This window comes from Gracilinanus agilis, chromosome X (assembly GCF_016433145.1).
Source record: "Gracilinanus agilis isolate LMUSP501 chromosome X, AgileGrace, whole genome shotgun sequence".
Taxonomy (NCBI): Eukaryota; Metazoa; Chordata; class Mammalia; order Didelphimorphia; family Didelphidae; genus Gracilinanus; species Gracilinanus agilis.
The window spans coordinates 80691744-80701645 of NC_058136.1; the positions used below are offsets into that span (position 1 = coordinate 80691744).

Consider the following 9902-nt stretch of genomic DNA (forward strand, 5'->3'; position numbering starts at 1 on the left):
ATATTTAAGATTTGGCCTTGTCCAGAGATTCCCAGTGGGAGTTTCATGATTTGTTGTTGTTCAGTCAAGGACAAAGATCAGTCCAGCAGTTTCCTGAAAGCAAGTTCCCATTGGATAAGGGTCAACTAGGGGTTTTCCAAAACAAGATTGTCTCAGGAAGTCAGACTAAATCAAAAATGAATTCAACTCTTTTACTCTCAACTGTAATGGGGAAAGGATAGAGATAGGATAAGATTTCAGACAAGTGGAAGGCTGTCTTAAAGGCACATACTAGGAACTCAAGGCAAAGGATTGGAGCAGGCAGAAGGCAGAGGAGGAACAGTTTACAAGTTACAAAAGCTAGAGCGACTTGACTTACTGTGGGAAGTTAAGTTTAAGGTTAAGGGCTCTCTGTCCAGGAAGGGTGGAGGAAAGGCAGGCTTATCAGAGCTCATCTACCTCACCTGACTGTGGAGAAGGCTCATACCTCTAATTCATATTAGCAGTTACTCTATGGAAATGGGAAAGATCTAGAAAAGGATGTGACCATACCTGCTGTACTTATCAGAAGGTTTTAGCTAAAATTTCCTGTCACCTCAGTTTGGAGATTTTTACCTCAGGGGTCAGACCCAACAAGGTGACTTAGTTGTTGGATTTCATTCATAATGATTTTTCAGAGACAGCTATTGGGGAACCAATCAAATCAATGACTGAGTGTCAGAGATAGTTAGCTTAGTCTGTTTTAGGAATACCTATATAGAAACAGGGAGTTAAGTTAGCCAGAAGACGCAGAACGCTGCCTCTTGACAGAGAGGATTGCAGGTTATTAGCTAGATCCCTTAGAATTAGCTCTCCTTTTTCTGATCCTCAGTTTGTATGCTTTCTTAAAGAAAAGAGATATGGTTTTTTATAACTATCATCTCCAAGGTGTTTCTGCAAATGACTCAGTAAGAGAAAGTGATTTAGCTGTACTCTCATTAACCAGGGGTTAGAATACCAGGCTGAGTGTTCAGGGGGATCCTGAGAGGATCTATCACTATCCACATCTGTGGTTTTATGTCTCCATATATATATTTATATAACCCAATTGAAGGAGGAATGATGCAGGTGAAGATGAAAGAGAAATAAAAACAAAATCATAAAATAAAAGTTGAGAAACCATTGTATAGATTTTAGTCCACAATGGACTGGTTTTAAAGCAGCAAACTATTAATATTGTCTATTCTCAAGAGCAAAATTTTGGGGAAAGAAAGAAGTGAAAAATGGCTGATAGGTGCTTTGAAGGAAGTTTTGGAAATGAATATGAAAACCTAGATTGGGATGTGTTCACTTGGAAATAACACCAAATTACAAGTAATCAAGAAAAACTCACTCTTTAATCAGGAATAGGCACATACATCAAATATTTCATCATTACATAGAGCCAAAAGTTAAACACCATTCGAAACCAAAGGCTCAAGGAACTTTGGATCCATATCCCATAAAGAAAGCACTGTGTTAAGTAGCAACTGCCCTGGGAGAAGACACATGTCTCAGTGTCAGCTCCACCCAGAGAGAAAACACACTAGCTGTTTTCTCCAAAGAGGAAAGGGAATTGGGAGTCCTTATACCTTCTGGATAATTAGGAATCATCAACAAGTTGGTAAATCCCTTTGCAGCCAGCAACATGGGTATAAAGGAGTGTCAGCAGTAAAAAATCTAAGGCAAAGTTCAAACTAAAAACTGGGCTTCAGGAGAGGAAAATTTTCAGCCGATAGAGAAGCCTTCAAAACAAAAAGTTGCTTAATATTCAACCCAAAATGGGGGTGCCTGGCACTGGGATTTCCCTCAAGTAAGGGTAAACTTAGACATCCAAAAATCCACATTGACAGATGATAGCATGGGGCACATCCCTGGACCATTTCCAAAAGAGAGCACCGAATACAAGGCTTTGAGGCAGCGTTGGCAAAGAAGCCTGGACCAGCTCCTGCAATTCATACACAAAAAGGAGGCACCTCATGACCCATCCTACTTTCTCACCCCACTTGTCAAAGGCTTTTGGGGAGCCTCCCTCTCCTAACGTTTTGTCAGGAAATGACTGACCGAGAATAATTGGGCACAAGGGAAGAAAAGGTAGATTGGTCACTTTCAAGGTGATGAGAGAATAGAAATGCCTCTATCTGGTGTCCACACATACAGAATATTAAATTATGCCAACATCTCCTCTTTCACCATTCACTTTCCAAGGACTGTGATGTAGAGGAATTTTCACTCAGACATCAAGCTATTGGGGGCTGAGGGCTTGGGCTTGTGACAGGTACTGATCATTTAGAAACTCCTGCTCTGCCTGCAGTGGCCTCAGGAGAGAAGGTTTGCTTGGGGGATGATGTCTTCAGTTCATGATTCTTGTTCACTTATTTCCTGAGGGCTTATTTTCTCCAGTTTCTAGAATCCACAGCCAAGTGTTGGCCCTATTCCCCTTGACAGAGCCAGTCGGTCATGGACCTCAGGTGATCTGACCAGGGCCCTTGGGGATTCTGCCACTAGAAGTAGCCATTTTTAGTTTCTACAGCCCCAGCTTTCTGCAGCCACCAGCTGACTTCCCTTGCCTCCAAATATCTAATATCTCTGTCTACACACATCTGTCTCCTTATCTCTCTCTCTCTCAATCTCTCTTAGTCTATTTTTATGTATATGCCTTTCAATGACTTTTTGTGTTTTTCTTTCTGACTCTTATCTCTAACTCTTGGTCTCTGTATATGTTTCTGCCTCTTCCTGATTTTACATTTTTTTACCTCATTATTCTTTTCTACTTCCCCCTATCTCTATCACTTTCTGTTTCTGTTTCTCTCTTAACATCTCTCCCTTTTCCTCCCATTTTTTCCTCCTTTCTGTCATTACCTCTCCATGTCTCAATCTCTTTGACTCTCTGTCTCCCTCTGCCTTATTCTCTGTATGTGTCCTTGTGCTTTATCTCTATCTTTTCAGTTCCTATATCTTTCTATCTGTCTATCTGTTTCTTAATCTTTCTCTTTTGATGTAGGGCTAGGTTTCTTTAATCCTGGATTTCCTTATCTCTCTGTATATCTAATGACTCCCTCCTTCTCTCTCTTTTTCTCTCTCTCACTCTCTCTCTGTCTCTCTTGATATCAATCTCTTGCATTTTATCTCTTCATCTCTCATTCTCTCACTTGTAGCTGACCTCCTTTTAAGTAGAATCTCTTGCTATGCTTTAAAGGTAGGTTCAAACACTATTCCTGAATCTCCCATCCAGCATCTCAACAACAGACACATAATCTCTCTTTTTAAGGGCCAGATCCTAATGAATGACTTCTGGCCACTTCTCTCATCTTTGTCTTGGATGCTTTGGTGGGGGTACAACGCAGTGGTTGACAAATGCAATTTACAGAGAATGAAGTATATCAGATAGAGAAGAGGTAGGCTAGATTTCAGCAAAGACAGCCTCAGGTCTTTTCTCTTGCTCAGTTTCCTCTCTACTTAGGTAAAGGCCTCTCTGTTGGGCTAAATAGGGAACATGATTGCTGAATTCTAGCTTTATATACATACAAACACTAACACCCTGAGATCATGAGACTGCTGATGTGGAATGTGCTATCAGAGCTCTATCACCCTTACTTTATGGATGGAGAAACTGAGGTTTGGGAAGAGAAGGGGATCCATTTGTGGCTGAATTTCCATGTTCCTTGGGTCAACAAACATGGAAATGATCTTTGGGTGAAATTCTTATATCCTCAGTTTCACTGGGTGTGTTTGGGTTTCCTTGGGGTAGTCCAACATTTTTCAATGAGTATTGTGGAATGAGAATTTTGAACCATAGGTCTCTCTCCCAGCATCCAACATTCATTCTCATGTTACTTCCTTGGCTTTTGGAGACAAAATCTTTGCTTGACACTGGCCCTCTCTCTCTCTCTCTCTTTTCCCCCAAACGTGGCTGGGAAAGCTAGATCAGAAGACTCATGCTCCCAGGTTGTTAAGTGATAGATAAGATAGATAAGAGAGATAGAGTGATAGATAAAGGAGGGGAAAGAGAAGGAAAAAGAGAAAGGTTGAGAGAGAAACAGAAACAGAGAAAATGATAGAGAAAGAGAGGGAGAGAGAGAGAAAGGAATGATGAAGAAAAGAAAGATAAAATGATAAACAGCTAACCAGGGGAGAACTTTTGGAGTCCATGCACACCAGGTGAATTAAGACTGCTGAGAGTTTTTGAGCCCTACTGGGTGTAGTCACTGACAGGAGTCTGGAGACCCTGGCTGCCCTTCCAAGGCAGGGAAGGCAAGGGAAACAAGTTGTTGCCTGCAGAAAGCTGGGGACTGTAGGAACACAAACTATCTACTTCTAGCAGCAGAACTTTTGGGGGCCCTCATCAGATCACCTGAGGTCAATCACAGACTGGGTCTGTCAGGAGCAATAGGGTCCAGGCCCCTAGTCAGTTTGGTTCAATCTGAGTTCTGGGTGGGGTTGGGGCCATCCTGGGCTAGCCAGGGCAGGAAGGGAATGATTGGCTTGGGAGGAAGTGGTCGCATCACCCTGAAGGGCCTAAGGGCTACATGGAGCCAGAGGTTGAGGACAGCGGTGAGGTTCCACGTTTGGTGAGGCTCCTCGTTGGGGCTTGGCCCAGAACCTCCACCTGATTAATGCTGGCCACGAAGACCCCAATGTTGGCGGCAGAGACAGCAGGGATGAGGAGGTGCTAGGGCCGCTAGCTTCAGGTGAGGATCTTGTCCTCTTGAAGAGGAAAGTGCATCATGAAGATGAAAGTTCCCACTTCCTATACCTGAAGTGCAATCCTCACAAATGTGAAGAAATAGTTTCACTCAGGATTTTAAGTGAAGCGAAGAATATGAAAGTGTATGCTAGAGAGGGATATTGTGGAACCAGTAGAGGAGAGCATGTTTGTACTATCCAGAATAACAGTGAAAATGAGATTACTTTGAATAAGAAATACATAAAATTAGAATGTTCCATAGACTCTTGTAAAATTAAGCTACTTTCTTTTAGTGATAACCAAAATATATTTGTGAGTAAAATTATAGCACAAGTAAGGACAGTTTCTGCAAATTCTTCAACAAGCTATCCTGCTCTAGGATCAAGGATAGATCTAGATAGGGTTCAAACCATGAGGGAATCCATGGGATCAACATTATCACCAGGTGCTTAGCAACTCATGAACATGGTTTGATTTCAACAGCGAAACTGTATTCCTTTTGGAGGACTTCAGTGTATCTTGCGAAAGAGACCCAGCTGTTTTGGGAGATGAACATATACTTGGTGAATTGTGCAAGTCAAGAACTTCAGGAATATTAGATGTCATCCACTCTATCTTTTTCTTATAAGTTTGGATTGATATCTGGCGCAGTCACAGAAGATATAAAAGCTTATATGGACAAAGACAAAGAACTTTCTGCTAGAGGAAATATAGGATATATTCAATATCTTGAAGAGAATAAAACTATACAACAAATTTTTTAATATCTCAGTTGCAAAAGAAAGCAAATGATAACTCAAATACACCTAGTTCTGTGCTGCTTCCTTTTCTTCACAACCTTTGTAGTCAAGTAAACCATCTCCAAGTAGGAGTCAAGAATAAGCCTCAGGGAAGCAATACAAAGCCAAATGAAAGTGTTGTAAGCATTGGAGTGAAACAGAAATGCGTTTGCTCCTACTTAGAAATTATCATTTCTAAAAATATGGAACTGATGGGAAAGAAACTTATGGACTACTTTGACCAGCGTATGTACAAATTACAAGAGCACATAGATAATAAAGTTGTTCTATTAATGGACTTGCTGCAAAATTCCAATTCCACATTTACTCAGGTGATGCAAAAACATTATGATTCTGGAGAGAGACTCTCAAATGGCGAGAGATAACTACATAATACTGCTATGAGCAACAGATGTCTGCTAGACACTTGCATACATACCCCAAACTTCCAAAAGTTTTGGAGGGAAATTTTCAGTCTGATAGCCTTCCAAGGATTATTTTCTGGTTAATGTAGAACAACCACAGTGTTTTATGTTTTATTGCACTTGTTACTGTAATTGTCAGTATTGCACACTAAAAGTTAACCTATTAGTGTCATAAAATATTTTTACTACCAATATTTTTCACTTGTATAAGACTTTACTTCTGTGACTTTATTACTTAAAAAGATGCTGTTTTAAAGGAGCCACTTTTAGAATTCTAATTCAGCTCAACAAAATTAACTGTGATCTCATATACCCTTTAAAGAGAGCAATGTTTTTTTCTCTTTATATAAATGATGACCTTAATTATTTTGTTATTTTTAAAGTTATGAAAAAGTACTTTAAAAAGAGGAAGAGGGAGCACAATTGGCCATGGATTATAGAAACTGGAAGGAATAAGGACTCAGGAAATAAGAAAATCAAAATCTTGATCTGAAGCCATCATCTCCCAAGCACACTTTCTCTCCTGAGGCCACCCCAAGTAGAGCAGGAGATTCTAAATGATTAGTTCCTGTCACAAGCCCAATCTCCAGCCCCCAATACCTTGAGCACTGAATTAAAATTCCTCTACATCACAGTCCTTAGAAGGTGGCTGGTGAAAGGAGATGTTGGCATAATTTAATACTCTGTATGTGTGGACAGATTATGGAGGCATTTCCATTCTCTCTTCACCTTGAAGGTGACCAATCTACCTTTCCCTCTCTTGTGCCCAATTATTCTCAGTGAGTCATTTCCTGACAAAAAGTTGGGGGAAGGAGACTCCCCAAATGTCCTTGACAGATAGGGTGAGGAATTAAGAGGGTCACAAGGCACCTCCTTTATTTATATGAATTCCAAGAGCTGGTCCAGAGTTTCTTGCAAAGGCCACCTCAAAGCTTTGTATGTGGTGCTCTCATTGGGAACAGGTCCAGGGATGTGCCTCATGCTAACATCTCTCAATGTAGATTTTTTGATAACTCAGTTTACCCTTTAGAGAAATCACAGTGCCAAGTACATTTTGGGTTGAATTTTAAGCACCTTTTATAAGGCTTCTCTATTGGATGAAAGTTTTCATCAAAAGAAGCCCAGTTTCTTAGTTTGACCTTTGCCTTGGATTTGTTACAGTTGATGCTTCTTTATAAACTAGTTATTGGCTGCAAAGTGGTTTACCAAACTGTTTGTGATACCTAATTATCCAGAAAACATAAGTACTCCCGATTTCCTTTACTCTTGGGAGAATGCAGCTAGTATGTTTTCTCCCTGGGTGGAACTGACACTAAGAGCTGTCTCTTCTCCCAGGAGAGTTGGTACTTAACACAGTGATTTCCTGATGGAACATGGTTCCCAGGTTCCTAGAGCCTTTGGTTTAGAATGGTGTTTTAACCTTTGGCTCTATGTAATGATTAAATATTTGAAGTATATCCCTATTCCTGATTAAAGAGAGGGTTTTATTGAACACTTGGTAATTCTGTGTTATTTCCAAGTTAATACCTCCTAACCTAGGTTTTCATATTCATTTCAAAAACTTCCTTTAAAGAACCTATCAGCCATTTTCACGTTCATTTCTCCAAAGTTTGGTCTTGTGAATGAACAATATTAATACTTTACCCTTAAAACTGGTCCATTGTAGGCTAAAATCTATACAGTTGTGTCTCAACTTCTGTTTCATCATTTTGTTTTACTTCTCTTTCATCTTCACCTGCATCATTTCTCCTTCAAGTGGATTATAAATACATATGTGGAGAGATAGAGCCACAGATGTGGGTTGTGATAGATCCACTCAGGGACATATTCCTTGGGTTCTCTTTTAAGGATTTAGTCTAGTGTCATCTATGGATTCTTTCAATATCTATTTTGCGCTCTTGTTGGAGAACTTCAGGGTAGTTTTCTTATGTAATTTCTTATAGTATGATTTCTAGGTTCCTCTTGATTTGGGGGTTCTCTAGTAGACCAAATTATTCTCAAATTGTCACTTAAAGATCTGTTTTCAAGTTCATATATTTTCTCAGCATGATATTTTATGTTTCCTTCTATTATGTAACTCTTTTGACTTTGCTTCATTAATTTGTGCTGACTTGTGAGATCATTTATTTCCACTTGCCCAATTTTGGTCTTTAAATACCAGTTTTCTCTTATAATCCTTTGATTTTCCTTTCCAGTTTGGTCTATCCTGTTTTCATGATTTCCAGCTATTTAATTTTCATGTCCAATTTGGTTATCATTTCATTTGATTTTTGTGACATCTTTCCGTAATTGGGAGTTAAAAAACTGTCAATTTCTTTTTCAGCTATTTCCCACTTTTCTTGCCAAATATCTTTCACCTTTGTCATGATCTCAGGTTAGAAGTCTTCGAGAACTGCTGGCCAATTTCTCTTTTTTGGAAAGATATGGATGTATTTGCTTGTTTGTCCCCCCCTACTGTCTCCTCTGTGTTGTGCATTTTTTCTCAGGAAAAATTATCCAGCATCAGTGCCTTTTTCTTGTTATTTCTGGTGTTTAAATGTTGGGGATGGCTTGCCATGACTATGCTGGATTTTCCTCCCCAGCCAGAAATATGAGTGAGGAGGGCAGGATTTCTGTGTATGGAGCTATGGAGAATTTTTAGCCTAAGGCTAATTTTCCAAGACTCTGAGTGGCCACCCCTCTCAGCTGTATTTCCGAGCCCAAGGTCTCCACTCTCTAGCCTCCTGGAGTCTCAAGTCTAGCCCCATCTCTGGGGTATGTCCCTGAAGTTCTTTGTCAGCTGCCAAGAACCTAGATATTGCCCCAGGTCCTTCTATTTCTGGAGAGCTGGTTCTTATTCTACACCTTGGGAGGGGTGAGGTAGGGTTGATTTGCTTGTGTTTTTGTAGAAGCTATTCACCCCCTATAAGCATGTAAATGCCCAAATCCCACTTACCTTCAGTGCTGCTCCCTATTGTTCAGTCCCTTCTTTTCACCTGGATTTGTTTTTGTGTTTGTGTGTGTGTTTTTGAGGTATCCCATATCAGTCTGTGGTGAAGAATGTGAAGATTTCTGCTTCTTCTCTGTAGACTTCTTAACCCAGAAGTCCCCCTGGGAGCTCCTAGGCTTCTTTTTTCCAATTGCTAGACTCTGTCTTTTAAACTGTTATTTTCTCTTTGCACTATTTCTCAGTTTTCTTTCCAAATTTCTCCTATCTTTTTAACTTGCTTCTCAAATTCCAGCATGATTTCTTGGAGGGCTTGTGATGAATTTCCATTTTTTTTCCCAGAAAGCTTGGATATGTTTGTCTGTTTGACATTCTCTAGTGGCTCTCGTTTTTTTCTCCATAAACACTATCCAGGTTAAATTCCTTTCTCTTGTTCTATTTGATGATTGTAGATTGTATTTCTTGGGTGTTGGTGGCCATTGCTTTGTTTACTTTTCCTTCCCTGAAGGGAGGCGCTCTATGTATTTATCTATGGAGCAGTTTTGCCTTGAGCCTATTTTTAAAGTCTCCTTGGCTTCTGCTGTGTGCCACTCCTTCTCTGCTCTATCTCTGTGCCCAACGTCTGCATTCTTTAGCCTCCTCGAGTCCCAAGTCCTCTGCTCTTAAAAATAAGTCCATATGTCATCTGCAAAGAGTGATAGCTTAGTCTCCTCATTGCCTATTTTGATAACTTCAATTTCTTTTTCTTCTCCAATTGCTACTACTAATGTTTCTAGTATGATGTTAAGTAATAGAGGAGAAAATGGGCATCCTTATTTCACTCCTGATGTTATTGGAAATGCTTCTAATTTATCCCCTTTGCATATGATGCTTGTTAATGGTTTTAGGTATATACTGTTTATTATTTTTAGGAAAGGTCCTTCTATTCCTATACTTTTCAGTGTTTTCAATAGGAATGGATGCTGTATTTTGTCAAAGGCTTTTTCAGCATCTATTGAGATAATCATGTGATTTTTGTTTGTTAGATTGTTGATATGGTCAGTTATGTGGATGGTTTTCCTAATGTTGAACCATCCTTGCATTCCTGG

The 9902-nt window shown here is 39.8% G+C and overlaps 1 pseudogene; it reads left to right on the forward strand.

Moving 5' to 3' along the window:
* Window positions 1-4526: 4526 nt before the first annotated feature.
* On the forward strand, window positions 4527-5849 carry LOC123253598 (annotated as a pseudogene).
* Window positions 5850-9902: the final 4053 nt, after the last annotated feature.